The sequence below is a fragment of the Acanthochromis polyacanthus genome, chromosome 12 (assembly GCF_021347895.1).
Source record: "Acanthochromis polyacanthus isolate Apoly-LR-REF ecotype Palm Island chromosome 12, KAUST_Apoly_ChrSc, whole genome shotgun sequence".
NCBI lineage: Eukaryota > Metazoa > Chordata > Actinopteri > Pomacentridae > Acanthochromis > Acanthochromis polyacanthus.
Window position 1 is genome coordinate 22,274,143 of NC_067124.1, and position 18,148 is coordinate 22,292,290.

Genomic DNA, 18,148 nt, shown 5'->3' on the forward strand with positions numbered 1-18,148 from the left:
CCAGGACAAGGTTTAAGAACTCCCTCTCGCCATGTCCTCCTCCTTATCGCTCTTTCCACTTCGCTACAACATCCTCCTCCAGGTTTTGCCTCCACTTCCCTCACTCCAAATCACAGTCTTTGCACCTGTAACCCCTGGGTGAGAGATGATTACACCTTCTAAAGCAGAAATTGAACTGAGAGCTTGGCCCCAACCTCACTCGCTCACACCTCCACCACCACTCATCTCCACGATTGTGTGAACATGCTGAAGCAGCAACCATTAAACAGTGGTGCTCACCTTTAGAATTAAAAAGGCCACACACTGGGATGAATATTAGCTAGGTGAAGTACTTGTAAATTAAGCATCCCTTGCATCTCGACAGACATGCACCTGTGCTTTCACATGGATAAGTAGGAGGAACACCTCCCATCTGCTCCCAAACCTCCGCCACATAGAGCCGCTTGGAACAGGACAGCAGAGCAATTCTCTAAACCCAAAGGCTAAATGACAGGTAGTCAATGGCCTGCTTCTCTGTATGCAATATCTCCCACAGAGTCAGCAACAAACTCATTTTCCCCACTAGAAAGAACCACAAAGACTTCCCAAGCCTCCCTATAGTTCTGTTGGCGAAACTGCAAGAGAGGAGACACAGAAAGAGAGAAGTAGTATAAACAGCGAGGGGAGATTGAGGTTGAGGGCACAAAGTAAAAAAAAAAAAAAAAAAAAAAGGAAAAGATGTGATGGATTGAAAGGAAGGGGAAGGGTGGTTTGAAGTGAGACGAGATAGCGTCGAGGTGGAGGGAGGGAAGGGGGACACAGAAAAAGCGACACACTTTCTGGGCTTATTTACACGTAGCTGCCAGTATGACAGGTAATTTGGGCAAATTCTCCACAGAGCCTGCAGCAGACGGCAAGAGGATAAAGACGAAAGGAGAGAGCAAAAGAGAGAAAAAAGGGAAGGGAGTAGAGAGGGAGGGGAACGAGGGAACAAGCGCTGAAGGGGACGTGCGCAGACTACCTGACACGGCCCGAGTTGGGTCTGAGAGCGAGACAGCAAATGGGTTTCCAGATTCCAATCAGAGGAGAGGAGTGGGATAGGAGGTGGGGGTGAAGAGATGGAAGGATGAAGGTGTGCCGGGAGGAGGAGGAGGAGGGGGGTGGAACAGGGGCGGAAGTCACCCTGTTGACAGACTGATCATTTTATTTATCTGCAGCGAGGAAGAGATATCAAAAGCACTTTTTAATTCAATTTCTCTTTTCCTGTTGAGGCTGAAAGATCAAGCAGAAGGCAGGAACAGATGAGGCAAAAAGGAGAAAGGGAAAAAGAAATCTATCGAGATCTCCCGACTTATTCAGGCTCTGATTTATTCACTTGTTTGTCTAACTTGCGCCCCGTGTGTGTGTGTGTGTGTGTGTGTGTGTGTGTGTGTGTGTGTGTGTGTGTGTGTGTGTGTGTGTGTGTGTGTGTGTGTGTGTGTGTGTGTGTGTGTGTGTACACATACGTGTGCCTCCGTGAAGGCAGGTGTGTGTGCATGGCTGGGTGTGCATGTGAGCGTTCCTTTCGCCGCACTTCATGTTGAAGCGAAGCAAGCCTGTTAGGCAGTATTTATAGAAAGCTCTTGTTCTTGTTGGCTGTCTGTCAGTGCTCAGAACCAATTAGAAAACACTTGTTAATAGAGAAAACGCTCCCCTTCCTGCCACTGCGTGTGTGGGGGTGTGATAACTTTATTCTCCTTTCCAGTGACAGCAACGGAGGTGTGGACAACAGTAGAGGAGATAACAAGGTGTTTGCCCCTGGGGGTGGAAGCTCCTTCGGGGGGATGGGGGGTGGGGTGGGCACACGCTGCACTGGACCCTACACCTGGCTTCCACTTCCTGTGGTGACTCATGCTTCATAGGAGGAGGAGGAGTGCTTACCCTGAACTGACCTTTTCACCCATCCTCATGCGCTCCAAGCCTCAGGCATCACTGACCCTCTCTTATCACATGCATACACGTGCCGCTGCAGCCTCGAGCGCACGCCACACACACACATACACGAACGCCGGGGTGTGCAGTCGCAGCCTTCCTGATATCACTGTTTCTTCCAGGATGCTGCATTCACTTAGATTCACACTGAGAACAGGCCTGGTTAACAAATGTGAGCATGTACACGTGCACATGACGGCCAAGCGCACGCACAAACAAAGGTGCACAAACACATGCACGGGAGCACGCTCTACCCATCCAATTCAGCACTCCGCACCCCTGTTGCACGCCATCTGCACCCCAAACAGCTCCACGCAGAGCGGTACGCCCAGTGATACACAGCAATCTCACAGTTTACGACACGGTAAGAATGGAGGAGCAGCGGAGGTCCACGACATAAGAATGAAGAAACAGGAGGAGGTGGGGCAAATTGAATGAAACAGAAATGGGGAGCAGATGGGTTGAGAGAGGAACACCCAAAGGTGCAAAAAAAAAAAAAGACTTCACAAGAGAAACAAGGAAATGGGTTTTAAGGAGTACATACACAGACGTGGAAGAGGTGGTAACGAGGGGAGCGTGGTGTCAGGAACAGGATGACAAAAAAGGGGTCAGGGCAGGAGGCTGCAGATTCCAGAGGAGGGTGAGGGTGGGCCGGGTGACGGTGGATTGAAGAATGAGTGCAATGAAATATAATCAAAGTGAGAGAAAGGATTACCTCCTTTGCTTCAGTGGAGTATGTAATTGTAGTAAAAAAACACTGTGACTTGCTGCGACAACACAACACAATTGGAGTGAGCCGAGTGCGATGCCGGGAATTAGCAGCAGTGATAAAGATGGAGATAAGAGTGAGAAGATGGGGAGGAACGATTCAGCTGATTATCAGTGTTGATGATAACAGTGTTGGTGGTTATCATAATGAAGGTGGTGAGGATCAAATGTGGCATAATGTCTTGATGATATGACAAAAAAAGATGACTTGATTAAAATTGCTACTGATGCCAGTGATGATAGTGGTATTTTGTTGGCACAATTTTAATCACAAAGATTCCAGATTTTACATATTCTGCCATAATTCGGTGTAGCAGGAAGCTGTTTTGCATCACATAATCCATTCCCCCCCACAACCAGCCCTCCATCCCTCTTTACACACACTCTTTTTGTGGTATTTTAAAAGACAATCCCCCTCATATGACTTCATGAATATTCAATCACCAATACTGCCCTGAGGTATCAACAATGGTGTCAGTCACTTCCTTTTATTTTAAATCTAGTTTGACTGGAATCCCCCAAAATTAAATTAGACCTACATGGCAATTTTACACCTACAGAAGCAAATTATTACATTAAGCTTTTAAGCTTTTCCACCGCCTTTCCCCTCGGTCGGTGAAGGTCCAACCCCAACTCTTGTCACCCATACTGATGAGCAGTCCATTCTCTAGCCTGAGGCTGAGGTAACCAGCATCCCAAAGGCCCGGCAGGTGTATGGAAATGAAGAGAAACAGATAAATAATTTCCATCTTACAAGTTCTATCTGCATAGTTTAACCAAAGTTTCCCTCCAAAAAATGATACATTTTATTGATATTTCCACCTAGTGGTCATATCCAGAACAACTCCAACTCTTCATACTCAGAGAAAGGATCTATTACTGGGGTCCTTTGATATTACAGGAGAGTTATTGCATTGTGTTGTCTGGAATGAGTGTATCGAGTGCTGTGAGTGGAAGGGGATTGTGTCTGTTAAAATCTGGCTCCTGCTACATGATAATTTGATCGTAGCGCACGCAAGAAATCAAATTATATACACAAACTGGAGCTACAGTAGAGGCTAGAGAGGGTTGATACAAACATTTGTGTGTGTGTGTACTTTGATAAGACCAATTAAAAACTTCAAACTGTGTAAGACATGCAGTGAACAAAAAGCCATATTTGCATCAGATTTAGGTTGTATCTTGTGTACTCTACATTGGCTCTGCCTGCTTGTTCTTACTGATTTATTACCCAAAATGATCCAGAAGTGAACATAAACACAATGCTCCGACCCCAACTAAACCATGTGAAGATGTGGCAAATTCTTCCTCCACCGCTGACTTTGTTATTACTGAGTACGTTTAATACCAGTCCCACAAAAATAATTGCTACTAATTTACCACTATATGATTGATAACCTGCGATACCCCCAGTAAATGCTACACACAGCAAAATATTTTGAACTTTTGCAATGTCAGAAATAGATTGGAGTTTGAAATTAACAGCATTATTCTAATATCAAAATTAGCATTTTATAGGTTTCAGATACACCTGTACCAATCTGATTATGCTATCTTTCTACCTCTAACTGGAAGCTCTGTGTGGTGAGAAACAAAGCTTTGATTAACTGGTCTTTACTCTGACCCCAATCTTAGAAAAACCCAGATATGCCCTAACTCTGCGTTGCTTTACACAGGTAACGGGGCGGCAAGGTCATCCGTCAACCCTGTGTAATTAACTGGGTGGCCGCAAAATGCGCCTTTAGGATACCATTAACCCGTGCTAGCCTAACAAGACTGAGCAAATACAGACTAAATACACCAGCAAACACACATCTGCGGCCTGAGCGAGTGGGCGAGCAGAGAGGAAAATCCATTTCATGAATATTGGATTTCATTATGAGGGTGAAAAAACAACTGTGCTGCAGATCATTCTTTAATGACCCCAAAGTCCACACGCATGAATCTTTTAGCAGTGGCTGTCTGTTTGATATGGGGGAAGGAACGAGACGACAAAGAGAGGGGAGAGTCATTTCCCAGCGGGTTTTTTCATGAACCATGAGACGAATCTAGAGTTGAGCGCCTCGATCATGGTCTCGCACACTCTTTTGGACAGGTAGGTCATCCTGTTGCAGACACAAAAAGAGGCCAAGAGTGGATTCAATTCACTTGCGGCAAATTATACTGTATATATTATCTCACTGGAACCTGCAAAGAAGATTCAAAGGATTTGGGTCTAGAATTAATGAGAGTGTCAAATATTAATGGTGTGACATATGTTACGGATGCTTGAGGCTGGGCTTTTTTTCCTTTTGAGCATTTTTAGTATGGCAGAAGAAAAAAACCTTGCCACTGGGAGCCTCTCCTTCCCTCCAAACGGATCCTCGCTGATTGGCCAAGAGGTCAGACTCCTCACTTTACCCCTCTCCACTATCAAGCCCCACTAGACTCCACAACCCCTCGGTTTGGTCTGCCGCTACCAGTTTACAAACAGCTCACCTTTATGGCCAGGTCTGAATTTACACAGACCCCATTTGTGGCACACAAGATGTGTGAATGTGATTTGTATGCAACTCAGATCCAACAGCCATATAATTTTTTTTTTGTATCTTATTTTGGAAATGGAGAGCTGTCACATTCAATATAGCGAGTCCTCTCATATTTTTTCTAACAAATTCTCCTTCAATCAATCAAGACTCAGGTGATTGACATTAGGAAGTGAAACTTCAAGGAACACTGAAAATAAAGCTAAAATGCCGGAGTAAATGTTTTAAGTAACTATTAGTCAGTGCAGGAGAGCCGAGTCGATTTGTCACTATTAGTTATGTTGTGACTCTGCTGCTCAAATTGTGATTTTGTGCTTATATCAAAGCATATCTGTATTCAACAATACAACCCAGAATAGGAAAACGTGAGATCAAAGGCCAGAGTGTGCACAAGATCTAAAGCTTAAAGCTAATACAGAAAATTTTAAACATATTAATCAAATTATTAATATGTAATTACAATAAATACCACATTGGCATTGCTTTATTCCCTTTTATCCCCTGCAGTTTGAGTGGAAGCTTGTGTTCCTCCTATTATGGAGCCACTTGAAGTTATCAACCTCAGCTGAAGATGCAGGTGGGGTAACACAGGCATGAAATGAATGTAGCAGCCAACCTGGCAGAGCTAATAAATAAAACAACCAACCACAGCCAGACACAGCCCTCCATATGGTGCGCTTCCATTTCAACCAACTCCACCTGCCTCATCCATCCTCTGCACAAAGCACAGTCTATCTCAGGAGTGGCCTTAGCCTCTCCAGCCCAGCCTATCATCTCCCATGATGCAATGCTCTTCTAACCTTCCACTTCCCGACATGCAGGAGCCATTACAGGTGCTGCTTCCTGCTGACATTGTTAGATCGATCGGTTCCACAGACTTAATGCATCAGGGATCACTGGACCCCACGCTGCTGTGTGCAGGAAACTATTTACAAAAGCAGAATGGACAATACTTTTCATGCAGTTACTGTATTGAATTCTCCATGTTCTGTAGTTACAGTCAGTGTCAACTCCCTCTTTTGTCCCAGGGAAAGTATGCGCATTGTGTAAATCGTATAATACACACGGTTCCCATCAGCCGGCATTAAATTCTGCTTTTGAAATGGTTAGTGAGTGCTTGTACTCTGTTTTGCCAGTATCCTTCTCATCGAAACATTAAAATCATAATTAGAACTCTAAATTCAAATCAGTTAAATCTGCGACTAAGTAAAAACCCCTCACACCAATGCTGCTTCTGTGTGAGTGACATAAAGCAGGACTACTTTTCTGTATTGCATCCTGACTTTAAGTGGAATTAAAATAAGTTAATGTTTATCATTTTATGCATTTTTGTACAAAACAGTAAAAAACAAAAGAAAGAAAACAAACAGAAAAACCTTACAAAAATTCAATTCCAAGGTTTTATTTTGAGTGAAGAGTTTTGTCTCATGTAAAAGTGAAATGTAATTTGACTTGTTTGCAGCAAAGTTTACTAACCCTCCAAGGAGGTGGAGGGAGGAGGTGAGGGCTGTCTGTAACCTCCATGTTGTGTGGAATTTCTTGAATGTGCATTATATATATATACATATATTCCCCCATAATGTGCACATTTTCAGACATTCAAGTTGCCCATTTAGAACTACAACAGATGAAATTTTACCTACATAGGGCTTATTTCAGTCCAGTCCCAAACAGATATGTGTAATAGCCATATTGGTTCACAGCATAAAATCGATTTTCTTCTCAAGAAAGTCGTTGCATGGGTGTATTTCAACCCAAACCAAGATATTTTCAAAAACCAAAACAAGCAGTGTTGGTGTCTAAACATATCCAAGTAATATTGTGTCATAAAGCAAAGCCAGCAGCATCTAAAAATCATTGAAAGCAGCAACAGAAAACAGTGGCTGACCACAAAAGTAAATAGAAAATGTAATAAAGTGTAAACATCTTGTGATTCTTGCAACCACCACCCTTTAAACCTCTAAATATAGACTTGTAAAATACATGACATCAATGCTGGCAAATAGAAAAGAACAGGCCAAAAAAATACAAGGCATCTCCCAATTTTACAGCCTTTATTGTGAAATAATGATACTTTATGGACCAAAGAAACAATTACATATTGTGGTGTGAGACCGTTTTGCTCATTTACAGCATTTTTTTCTGTTGGTCAACGACCACTGTCCGTTTTAAATACATGAATGAACAAAAAGGAAGGACAAGTGCCACATTAGCGAAAATATTCTGATTAATGTGATATTAATAATAGCCCCACTGCCCAACTCAGACGTGATCAGCCTGTCTGGAGAGCAGATTCACCAGCTTCTTCTTTGATGGAATGAACATGGCATGAATAAAGTCATTAGTATCCGTGCACATTCCCATTAAATCTGCTGCAAAGGGAGTATGTTACAAGGTCCACCACAGCAGGAGAGGCACAGCTTTTATTAAGGGTTGCTAAGATGCGGTGTTCCCCAGGTAATCAGAGCATACGCAGCAGGTTGACAACTCTGATGGTACTTTTTTATCACATATGTCCATCTCCCTGGAGGCATCCAGTCGCCCCAGAAAAAGCAAACAGATGGCCCGAGGTTGTGCGTTCGTGTCTAAATGTGAGAGGAGAGCAGGAACTAGCAGCGGGTGATGGGCACCGTCAGAAGGCCTGTGGGGTCCCCAGGGTCGAGCACTAAAGCATAACTTACAGAGCCCAACCTGACCGCGTCTTATATTATAATAAATATGGCGGTAGTGTAATCCAATTCTATCCACTTCCATGTTGGGCTTTTGTAATTGCTGTCCTCTAAATTGAAATGCTGCGGTTTCAAAGGCACAGTATTTCAAAGTCTATACGGCTTGACAACTTGTGTAGCACCGTCTTTCAGCCCGTGCAGGACATTTGTATAAAAGGGAATCCTTGCTCATTTAGAAGCCCCGTCTTTAAGAAAAGAATCACTGCGTTGCATCAGGCTGCACTGTCAAAACGCTGACAACGGACATGTATACTCTTGAGAATAAAAACCTCGCTGTGACGCCGGGTGCAGAAATGAGGCATTAAATGACAGGCGCTGGCTGAAGCACTTCTTATTCAGTGCATGATATCAATCACATTTGCTCGAGTGTATTATAATCAGCACTTCAAACCGAATTTTATTGACAAAACACGTTTCAATTACGTGCTCTATATCACATATATGGTGATGATGATGCCACAGCTTTAACTGTCTGAAATAATCAAACCTTCAGGCAAGAGTTTGCCAGCCATCACACCTCTTCACATTAATTCCCCACACAAAACCAATCTGGTAAAAAAAAAAAAAAAAAATCTAATTAAAAGAAAATCAATAACTCTAGCAGATGTCCTTCGAACATTTTCAGATTCATAAACGCGCTGTAGAGCTGAATGGAAATGTGATTTTTGCTGAAACTTTCCCCACCATGCTCAATCAGTTGCTATCTTTCTTTTCTCTCTACTGTCAGGGGGGAAAAAAATCTTAATAGAAGCCCAATGTCAATAAAGCTTGATCATGATGGATTCGAGAGAGGATCAATCACGTCAGCCTGATTGAGAAAACACCTGCACTGTCTGCCCCACATTCGTCATGTCTGATTTAGCTGCCTCCCTCCAGCATATAGATCAATTCTGATTACAGATGTCAAACCCAAAATAACAAACAAAGATAACTGAAGGTTTCATAAAGTACATATTTGCAATAAATGGGCCAACATCAAGCTTAATAATTGTTGAATTAGGTTGTTTATCTTCTATGGTTCAGATATCTGAATATCTGATTTCTGTGGGTCTTTAGTCGTTTTCCTGAACTGCATTTATTTCTTTATCTTGAGCTTTATCACATTTTTCTGCGTGGTAGTTGCATCTCATCGTATTATTTGTCAGTCTATGACCAGATTTCTTTCATCTTTAAATACCATTTAAAGTCACCGAAATCACATCTTCTTTAACTTGTGTTTATTGTAGAAGAAGCTGATTTATTTTATGAAGAGGCAGCAAAACCAAAATCAGCCAAGTCATTTCTATAATGTCAACAGCTCCAGTAACATCTTACTATCAACACTGGTTGTCATCGTGTATAGATATTAACTTGTCGGCAAAAATATGTTGTATTAGGGTACTGTTGCCCAACATTAAGCAGTTAATTGCCCTTTTCTGACACCTCCATTATTTCTTAATGGAACTGGAGGTCTGCTGGCCAAATAAAGGTCACATCGATACAGCCGGCGCTCACTTGACGGGGAGAGAGTGAGATGTTTTGCTGCTGTGACAAAACGATTTCACAAAGCCATTTCTAAACGGAAGGTTGCTAAAATATGAAATTTTATGTGCTAAACCCATTTGGAGCATCCAGCAATATAGTTTTATCAGGATATCCAAGCCAGAACACTTTGGATGACAGGCCCTGGCAATGATTTTTAATGATGCATTTACATGTGCTCTAGTATTGCAATAACTGCAGCAACAAGGAGTAAACAGCAGCTGAGCAAGGAGAGCATGATGAGAAATTTTAATTGGAAATTTGACTTGCATCTCCAGAATGACATTACGCATTTTAATAAGCACAATTTGGCCAAATTCCTTCATATTTAGTGCTGCTAATGCACACGAGGGAAAGGGGGGGGAAAGAAAGTAACCGACATGTGTTTTTAAAGTGCATCACAGCCTTGAAACGTCTAAAGAAGCACATTTTTGAAGGGGAATTAGCAAGTCGTACTGGCACCCCAGGAATGATATTACACAACAAATTAGATAGCACTATTCATCTCCATCCCTCAATGAATAAAGGAAGAAAATGTGATTGAAGCACACCATATCCTTGAAATGTCTTAAATAATCTGAGTTTAATACTGTGCTCACATCCGCTCCCATGCAGGTCCAAACACTAATGGAATTTCACTCGCTGCATTACAACACTGGGAAGAGCAGCACGGGCTTTTAGTGTTATCCAACTCCACAGCTAATTAGTGAAATATCATAACACAATAATACAGCAGCCTCTTCTCCCAAACCCAATTAATGGATTGCGCACAAATGTTTGATGAAATCTCACCTAACATCCCAATTACCACAATAGGATACCTCAAACACGATATTTTGCTATAAAAAGTCTTCCTGTGATTTTTTTTTTTGCTTCAGAATGTATGCAGCACTTTTTTTTTTTTAAACACCCCATACCCGGAGGACATGCAGAGAGAGGAATCAACATTTTTCAAGACACTGTGGAACATTTCCTGAAAGTCCATTTATGAGCTGTCACAGCCAAATCCTTAGCGAAATTCTGCCTAACTGAGTCTTAACTGTCAGGATGTCATGCTTACATGGATACTTTAATGCAGGAAATCCCGCCGGCACCTTCCCAGCTGGAGCCAGAGCCATGTGCCGGCCTTAAACGACAGGAGAATTGTGGCGTATCTCTAAATCTCAGCTCTGGGTGGATGGCACTGAGCGCTGTCTACCTCTGGGCATTAGAATGTTTGCTTTCTTAATCGGGCAGCTTTGCAAACAGCAACATCAAAACATGTAGCGTTCGGATTTGATTGCGGTGTATGGTGGCTGTTTTTTGGGGTTTTTTTTCCAATGAGCATTTAAATATAACACCTTATGTAACCTGTGGATTCTTGACAAGCTCCAAGCCACTTATTATTATAATGTGGGCAAACGCATGTCATTAGAGGTGTGCCGTCTCTCTGGAATGGCTCCCTAACCAGTGGCATATCATATTAGCAGCAGCTCCTTAATGCCGCAATATCACACAGCAAGTGACCCTGAAACAATTTTGCTACTCCCACTCACAGCGATATCACCCAAACACAGTTTTCATTGGCAGGATAAGCCTGCCATGTTTTTTTATTCCACCTAATCATCTGCCTGCAAAATCAATCCATCTCGATCGCTGCCTGTTGCGGGTCTTTGAATCCCTCCTCCCCTTCCTCCCTCACACCATCTGTCTCTCTTCCCTTTACTCCCTCCCAGCAGCCCTCCTTCAATCATTTTTTCATAACTTCTCCATCTCTCTGGCCTGTCCATCCTCATAAGCTCCCTCTGTCTTTTTTTCCACCCACTGTGTCTGCTCCCTGCATTAAACATACAGACCGCGCTACGTCCGCTGCATGTAATGTGCATCTCCTGCATTTTTTTTTATTTTTTGCGTCAATGCGAGAACATATCAGCTGATGATTGAAGCGTGGGGCCACTGATGACGGCCACGCCTGACTCCCGGCAACACGTTAGCCGTCTCAGCTGTTGACTGGCTCATTATCATTTAGAACTGCTCACTGCACAAACTCCACACCCACACGGTCTGTCGCTAACTCCTGGCAGGAATTAGAAATATGTGAAAGTCAGGAAGAGAGAGAATTCTTACAGTCGCTATTGTATGGTGGCAAAGTGTGGAAGCCGAGGCTCTCGTGTGGCTTTTTTTTTTGTTCCCAAAGAAGACAATGTTGGTATGTGGTGCTCGTTAGCACGTCCCGTGTCGCTTCTCCACCCCTCACTCATGCCTTCTCTCTCTGTCTATTAAAGCCTGGGACACAATTATCCCCATTCTCCGTCGTTCTTTCACCCTCCATACTCTCTCACTCACTGTGAATGAGAGCCTGGAACACAATTACCCCTGTTCTCCCTCTCCTTCTTGCACTTTACCCATCCCTCCCTCGCTCTGTCTATCTCTCCACCTCTTATGGCTTCAGGAGAAGTCTGTGAAGGGAGCAGCTGCTGAAATATTTATTGATCTGTTTTCCTCAGTTTTATTTATTTCCCTCTCGCTCTCCCCATCCCCTCCGTACAGACCCAGAAACACCCCCAGCACCGCGAGATGTCAGAGGCGGCAGACGGGCTGAAAATTCACAACATAAAACCATTATTTAGCATTTGTTGCACCCAGTAGTTTTACCTGTGTAAACAAAATAAGAGGCGCGAAGGGTAGGGATGAAGGCAAATGTGAGAACACCGGCAACATCAACTGCAGCGGGAACAGATGTGGAACAGATTGAGCCGTGAGACAGGTGGATTGTTTGACACGTTCTGATGTCGGCATCCGCTGCAGGGGGTTGTTGACAGGAAACACCAAGGTGCTGCTCTTTTCTTTTTCTTTTGTCAGTGTACGGAAGTTGTACACAACTGCTGGCTATTGAAGTAGTAGTAGTCATGGCAACAATGCCCAGAGCAATTATAATTACAATGGTAACAGTGTTATTACTGTACTAAATGGATTCACAGATGAATCTGACGTTATCTCTGTGTAATTAAAGGGCTTCGCCACCATCGTTTGTTCTCGTGGTAAATATCAGCGCAGTTAACTGGGAGTTTTGAGGTTACTCCAACAGTGAGCAATTCAACACTCGCTTGAAACTAATGTTTTTCCCCAGCCTTCTGTTGTAGCACAAATGATTAAACTTCCACATACACACAAAAGCAGAGGATCACACACATACACGCATGCACACACTGAGGCACAAAAAAATGCACACACAAAGCTAAGTCCCATCACCAGACATGGCCTGCATTAGTGCCTAAGCCTTTTCCATTGATTTGCCGGCGAGCTCCTTGTCTTTTGGTAATGAGGACAGGGAGAAAAGCGGGACCCTCGTCCCTCTCGGCTCCCCTAGGACAAGCCGCCTGCACTAATCTGAATTGTGTTTCCAATGATGCTAACTCCCTGGCACAAAAAAGACTAAAAGGAATAGAGGAAAAGAGGAATAGAGAGAAGAAAATCACACGGCCTTCTCTCTCTCTCCCCCTCTAACAGTTTTCATTCCTCTAAATGTGCAACATCTGCACATGGCCAAACAAGAAAACATGTCTTTTTTCCCCTCCTTTCTCTCCTTTTCCCTGCAGATAGCTCAATCTGCTGTGTGGACTGGAGCTTCGAAAGTCAAATGGAAAAAATTTGCACAGTTCTGAGGCTTATTTTATTTCACCATACGAATGCTATTGAAAAGAGATCAATGCGTGTTATTAATATCCACATTGCTGCATGTATAAGGATGTCCCGCTCCTGATGGCTTTCCATTGATTCACCACAAACACTTTTAGTGTGGAAATTGTTGAAATTCATCTTCCCAGTGGTCCAAGCAAAGGAGCTACTCCAGAGTGTGTGCATGCATACGTTTATTTCTCTGGAAGACTGCATATGGGTGTGTGTGTGTCGCTTCGTGGGCAGCGGTTGATGCGAGTATGCGAGCCACCACTCCGCTCCCTCTTCAGTGATCCTTCCCCAACACTAAATAAAACATAGCCGTTTTCCATTTGTTACAGTGAGAAACCGCAGCTCATGTTCATATTCACACCCGGACAGACGCAGGCCTTTAAGCTGGGACGCGGGGGGGATAAGGGAGGTTGTAACGAAGCAAATTACTACAGTAATTAAACACAGTATAACTACCTGTCCCAAGTTGAAAGCGAGCCCAGCAACTTTCCATTACACTGAACTCCATACATTATAAGTGTAATTATAATTGCAAACAAGCCTTGCTGTAATCATTATTTATGACGCTGACAGTGTGTGTAATTGCCAACCCCCCAAACCAATATGTGAGGCCCAGTGAAGTGTTTATCAAAAGCGACAGGAGAAGTCTCAAGGGTACAAAGGTGCTGCTGCAGTCACAGTAGGACAGAGCCTAACCATCCTCAGAGGATTTGAACCTGCGATCTCTCGGTCACCACTCAGGCCAGATAGCTGCTAACGCTACGAGATGCAGGGTTTGCGCTTCACAGCCTGACAGGTCATAGGGGCAATAGCTCAGGGGTCATTCATCTCTGTGTGGCCAATAATTGAAAATATTGCAATACCTAATACAAAAGGAAAACAAATATAACAAAAAAAAATTAAGTTCTGGTCATTTTTTTCAACTGCTGCTGAAAATGCCACACCTAAATACTTACAGCAGCTTTTTTAATAGTGCATCTAAGTGGAGGGAAACTGGACGTGGCTGTTAAAGACGGTTCATCTCTCAACGATTCGTTATAGTATATGAAAACGATCACAACATTTGTACAGAGCCTGAATTTTTATTCTGTTTTATTTTTTCTTTTTCAATTTGTTCTTCCATGCGGATCTTATCTGTTGTACAGCTCATATTGTTTTTTGTGGTAACTTTGTCAGAATTACATTTCTCTGCTTGAATCTGTTTAACAGATAGATCAGTCTGCTTTGGCACGTTTGTTTTTGCCATGACATGTGGCAAGTATTATTATGTTAGACAGACAGGAATTGGTTGAATTTTGCAGTCTCTGATGTGGATTTTTAACACCTTGAAATCCAGTAAAAATACTGCCGATGGTTGACTACTTTACGATTCATCGTTGTACAGTCACAAGGCTGAAGTCATGGTACAATAGCTGCTTCATTTCTAAAATGATGAGAGCATCCATTTAAGTCAGATAACTGAAGTGATTCTACAGAATGTTTAGTATGAAATAATGACTTTCTTCATGAATTTCTGGTGCATGCATAAAATGTTTCTGCTGCTTTAAGGTTGGAAAATCTAAAATTTGTTCTCACTCTCTGCTTGTAGTAACAGCACTCGCTCACAGCCTACACCTGTGTACCATCAAAATTAATTGAAACTGAAACACATTTCACCCTTCTCCTGCAGAACACCATGTACTGTTCACCACAAGTTTTGGGCCACGCTTTATTTTAACACATCACTTCACTCCCACTAATTACAATGAGCTTTAAATCCAGCACCATACTCACTTATAAATTTTCCAAAACACCACCTGCCTCTGCCAATCCTAGGTCAAAACATAGCCAATCTGCTCCACTATGTGTGAGGAACACATTCAGTGTGAGATGCGCTGCACCATTGGCCACCGTACACAGCAAGACGAATACAAATGAAAACGTGAAACCTTAGGGGAAAACATTCAGACCACAGGCCCACTCCAAGCTGGTTACACCTCCAACACTTGTCCCTAAGGCTCTTCAGTCCAAATCCTGGGCCCTCTCACTCCAACACTTGCAGATAAATAAAACCTGCCAAAATGGCAGAGTGTTTCTAAGCCAAACATGGAGAACAACAGCACACAGAAACCGTGGATTTCAAAGACAGGGAGAAAAAGCAGAGGCCCTCCAGAATAGGAGCACAAGGCATCTGTTGAAGCTGGCATCTCCCCTCTCTTCATCTGCAAGCCAAGACTGGTGATCCAGTCGAGCGTGTGTGTGTGTGTGTGTGTGTGTGTGTGTGTGTGTGTGTGTGTGTGTGTGTGTGTGTGTGTGTGTGTGTGTGTGTCTCCAGAGGGTGGATACGTGGTTGCATGTGAAATGTGCATTGACCCCACTCGGCCCCCATATGTTGCAAGAAGGATAGCGGGCTACAAAGCGACCCCGCTTGTTTCACCTGTGTTCCTGCCCTGTGCATTTCCTCTAACCAGAACCTCATCGTGTTGGTGGGAAGATCCATCTGCTGCACCGTTTGAACATTACTGACACAAACCGTACGTACTTTATACAGCACAATGTAAAAGTGGAATTTCCTGTTAGGGATCAATGGGTGTCTGTGAGGCAGGAGTCGGATTCTTTAATCATCTAAATACAAGCATTAACACAACGTCCTTTGATATCCCCTTTAATGTCCTCTATGGTGACCTATAGTGGCACAAGCAGATGCAAATTCTCTACTCATCTTTTCACTGAATCAGTGGCAGCGGCACTCATTAATAAATATTGCAGGTTTCTGTCATCACAAAAACCCTTTGAAAAGAGTGCAAATTTTGTGTGGAGGTGTGTGTCTGTGTGAATACATTCCAGCCTTAGCTTTCCATCACTGTTGGGCCTCACCAATGAAACGGGTAATTCCAGACAGCCTGTGTGTCAGATACATGCAGGTATTTAACTGTATGTATGAGTGGCTGCTATTCAATCCACATTTCTGAAGTTATGGTACTTTTTCAGAGTATAAATAAATGGCCACACCATGTTGGGTGTGATAGCTTGTACTGTATAGCCACTTCTGTGATGGCCACTTCTTCATAACCATGAAGTACTCCATGCAATCACATACCAGTTCAGAAGGAAACTCTTGAATAGTCTCATGGTGTTTTACAGCTCTGAAAAAGCTTTTTCAAACGTGTTGCTATTGTACAGGTCAGAAACACATTTCACCAGCTGTTTCAGAGTGTATATACAATAAAATACTGCTCTCTTACAAAACATTTGTTGTCCACGATGTCCAGGGCCATACGAGTAACGAACAAGGCTAAAATAACGGCAAATGAATAAAACACTGCAGCAGTAAAGCCATTCAGAGGGATTTTCTTATACATCATTAAACTGGCAATAATAACTCGCACCAAATCTGCTTAACAGCAGTAGTGAAGCATTTAAGCAACCACAACCCCCCCCCCCTTTTCCTGACTCTCAGGGGCACAGACACAAAGGATTATTCGCTGCTGCATGATTTATCAAGCAGTGAACGGTGCCCTTTTAACAGTCATGTTCTTCCTTTATAATGCATACCAATCCCCCCGCTTTAAAAGATGGACGTGTTGTGGACCTGCAGAAACTTGCAGGCGGGATGCCTCTCTAAGATTAAATCTGATCCGCATGTGCTGCGTTATGCACATCGATATCCAGTCATCCTTCAAGTGTTTCGCTTGCACGACTGGTCACACTTTCAAAAAAACGCATAAAATTCAGACGGCTGAAACCTGCAGTATGGTTGCGGGGCCGGTCTGTGCGCTGGTGGGCCCCGTTGCGTTTGTGTGCTGTGCGCGTCCTGCAGGGCTGACCGTCTGCTCTCTGCCTGGTGTGGAGAAGGGGCTTGCTGTGGTAAGCCAACCATGACCAGCTGGGCTCTCCTGCTCCACAAGGAGCTCAGGAGCAGGCGGCTATAGCACCGTCTGCATCTGCAGGTTGTTAACCTCACATCTTATTGCACTGACACATCAATTATTGTTATTAAGGGCCAGAGTAATTTATTTATATACTGATTTCCCACAGGAGGAAGGCAGGACTAATTGAACCAGGTGTGTGTGTGTGTTCATGCTAGAGTGCAAGGTGTGGATGGTGTGCACTAATGTATGATGGGACATCCCACAGCATGGTGAGACTATTAGAGGATGGCATTATGAGAAATGCAACAAGGTTTTAAACGGCCCCCCTTGGCTGGTGTTCCCTGAGGACAGCAACACTGTCTGTTTGCGTTATTCATAAGAACGAGGCTTAAAACACCATCTGCATGCGAGTTATCTGCCACACTGAAAAGTGGAAGAATTTTGTTAAAGCTTGGTAATTGAAGTCTGTTTTGTCGAGGTTTGAGGTGGGGACGTTTATGCCAGTGATGAAAAAGAGGGAATTAAGGCACCCACACCACCCTGAAGCCCTCCCAACTGTCCATCCTTTACCATTCATCTCCCCTCTGTGTCTCTCGACCTTGGTTTTGAAGAGTGAGAACAAAACACGGTCTCTCTCTCTCTCTCGAGTCTCTCTGCAATGCTTCTTACATGCACTTTACTCCACAGTCTCACCCCACCCCCCACCCCACCCGCAATGATGATGATGATGATGATGATGCGTCGGGCGCGTGGGGATGCCGGGACAATTCATGTCACGTAAAGGAATGTGTTCCACGGAAGATGGGAGTCTATCGTTTCCTTTTTTTTTCCTCCTCCCCTCTTTTGCCTCCATAGTAAACACCTTAACATGCATCACTCGATTCTCAAAAACCACGAGGCTGGGGGCTTTGGAGACGAACCTGGCGCTGCGCTCTCGGGCACGCGTCCCCCCGCGCACGCACACAAACACATTTCTCCACATCCACAGCGACTAGAGAGCCGGAGCGTAGTGGCACAGCAGACACGCGTGATTCTCAAGCAGGTAGACCCCCCACCACCACCACCACCTCCTTCTTCTCTCCCCATCATTAGTATTCACCTCCACAACCATTTTTTAAAGAGAAATCCAAAGCAA

The 18,148-nt window shown here is 43.6% G+C and overlaps 1 protein-coding gene across 1 annotated transcript in view; it reads right to left on the bottom strand.

The window, feature by feature from the left end:
- iglon5 (IgLON family member 5) overlaps positions 1–18,148 on the bottom strand; it is a 99,009-nt gene that overhangs the window by 80,178 nt on the left and 683 nt on the right. The gene's annotated exons all lie outside the window — the stretch shown is intronic.